The sequence below is a fragment of the Carlito syrichta genome, unplaced genomic scaffold (genome assembly GCF_000164805.1).
Source record: "Carlito syrichta isolate Samal-C Ts95f unplaced genomic scaffold, Tarsius_syrichta-2.0.1 Scaffold238768, whole genome shotgun sequence".
Taxonomy (NCBI): domain Eukaryota; kingdom Metazoa; phylum Chordata; class Mammalia; order Primates; family Tarsiidae; genus Carlito; species Carlito syrichta.
The window spans coordinates 1-2,351 of record NW_007182864.1 but is presented as its reverse complement, the minus strand read 5'-3'; the positions used below and the strand labels follow the sequence as shown (position 1 = coordinate 2,351).

At 36.0% G+C, this 2,351-nt stretch overlaps 1 long non-coding RNA gene and 1 pseudogene across 2 annotated transcripts; both read right to left on the bottom strand.

The window, feature by feature from the left end:
* Nucleotides 1–6: 6 nt before the first annotated feature.
* On the bottom strand, nt 7–445 carry LOC103253582 (annotated as a pseudogene). The gene has a single exon (XR_503889.1). The product of XR_503889.1 is annotated as a 60S acidic ribosomal protein P0 pseudogene (transcript).
* A 161-nt stretch (nt 446–606) lies between these two features.
* Nucleotides 607–1,767, bottom strand: LOC103253581. The gene is made up of 3 exons (XR_503888.1): nt 1,690–1,767; nt 1,249–1,365; nt 607–687 (listed from the first exon to the last, which is right to left on the bottom strand). It is a non-coding gene; the product is annotated as an uncharacterized LOC103253581 (long non-coding RNA).
* Between the last annotated feature and the right edge of the window lie 584 nt (nt 1,768–2,351).

Here is a 2,351-nt window from a genome sequence, read left to right as displayed (position 1 = left end):
CTTCACATGGGGCAATGGCACCAGCACGGGCAGCAGCTGGCACCTTGTTGGCCAGCAGCATGTCCCGGATCTCAGTGAGGTCCTCCTTGGTGAACACAAAGCCTACATTCCCCCGGATATGAGGCAACAGTTTCTCCAGAGCTGGGTTGTTTTCCAGATGCCCTCGGATGGCCTTGCGCATCATGGTGTTCTTGCCCATCAGCACCACAGCCTTCCCTCGGAGGGACATGCGGATCTGCTGCATCTGCTTGGAGCCCACGTTGTCTGCGCCCACAATGAAGCATTTTGGGTAGTCATCCAAAAGTTGGATTATCTTAAGAAAGTAGTTGGACTTCCAGGTCGCCCTGTCTTCCCTGGGCATCATGGCGGTGCGTCAGGGATTGCCACGCAGGGTTTAAAGACGATGTCACTCACACGAGAACGCCTGGCGAGAGCTAGTTTATTCTTTATTCAACTGATGTGAGACCATAACAGACATTCTGATTAACTCCATTTCATCTCAATATGTGTTAAAATGTCAATTTATCTAAGAACATTTATTTCAGTAATTATACAGATGAAGATTTAAGATACATAACATAAATATGAAAAACTTACTCTAGCTCGAAGATATCCCAGGTTAGACAATAATAATGGAAATACATGATTCTGTAGAAACAACTCCATTTGGTCTTTGAATAAAATCTTCTGTTAGGAAACAAAAATTAACTTTCAACTTATCAATGTCTTTTTCATATGTAAGAATCACTTCCTAATAAAGTATGTTTATCATGGCTTGCATTTAGTATACTACTATTTACAATTTGTAAAATTATTTGACCTACATATTGCATGTTTTAAAACAAGACAAAAATAATACCTTAGATCAGTTTGATATTGATAGATTTTTAAAGAAATAAGACAAAATATTAAAGTCATTTTGCATCCTTTTTCATATAACAGTTTCATACTGAAAAACTTATAAAGAAAAATCTAATTTTCTCTTTAATTAAAGAAATAGGTGACAGAATGAAGGACGTTTACAGTCAACTCAATTATCCAGAAACAGTCACCAGTTTTAAGTTATCCACAACTTTTACAGTCTCTCCTTTGCCTGTGCGTCACAGTTTTTTGTTTGTTTGTTTGTTTGTTTTTGGAGAAAGCAGTATTTATTGAGAGAACAGAGAAGTCCCCACAATGGGAGGGGACCCTAACAGGTTGGCCCGTTTCACAGTTTTATTGAGTAAATTAAAGTTTGATTATCTTAACCTTCAATAAAATCTCAGCTAGGGAACCAATCACATGCAGTGCTCCATCTTTCTTCCTAGGATCAAAGTTCGGGTCTGTCAAGATTTGATAACAGAATGCCATCATTTTTGGCAACACCTAAAGAAATAGAAGAATCCATTTTAGTCTACATGAACTTTCATTGCCTTACTACAGTATGAAATATGCACAAATGTTCAAGAATAAACCTACTTTATGTTTTATGAAGCAACTATAAGCTCAATAAGAAAGGTACAATTTATTAAGAAAACAAAATAACCAATGCTACTTCACCCTTTTCCCTTACTAGGACAGAAAAAAATCTTAAAGTGACAAGTTGTGACTCATAACAATATAACTTTCCAAATACTAGGGATGTATTAGAGTGTCAAATCAACACAGGTCATCTTTTAGTTTGGGATTTAAAAAGAATTAACTATATACCTCTTTTCTTTTCTTTGCAGCAGTATATAAGAGAGTCTGGGCTGCTGTGGTGGGAGAAGCATAATCTTCAAAAATATCTAAGATTTTAAAAGGTTAAACCATGTTAGTGAAAATATAATTACTTATTATAGATTTTTAACCTGACTGACCACTATTCCAAACTAAGAAATAAAACAGTCTGCATATGATTCTGGTTTATAGCATTAAAAAGCTAAGGATATATCACCAGTGCTCTCATGTGCAACAATATTTATCAAACTCTAGAGGTTGTCCTTTCAAACCATCATATTTTAAAAAACAATATATATATGCATGTGTGTATATATTTATATATATTTAGAAAAACAAAGGCATATGTGTTTCACTGAGGACAGGAGAAGTGCTTTATCTCTATCAAAAAACAACAAAAGTTTATTTGGTGTGCACTATGTGTTAGGTACTATTCTAGACTCTGAAAATACAAAGATCAAACAAAAAGGTTCTCGTGGAGCTTACATGACAGAAAGAAATAACGAATCATACACATATACACACAATAGGTCAGACAAAGAACAATGTAAATCAGGGTAACATAACAGAGTAACAGAGTATGGGGTGCTAGTTTAAATAGGGTGTTCAGGCCGGGCTCGGTGGTTCAGCCTATAATCCCGCACTTTGGGAGG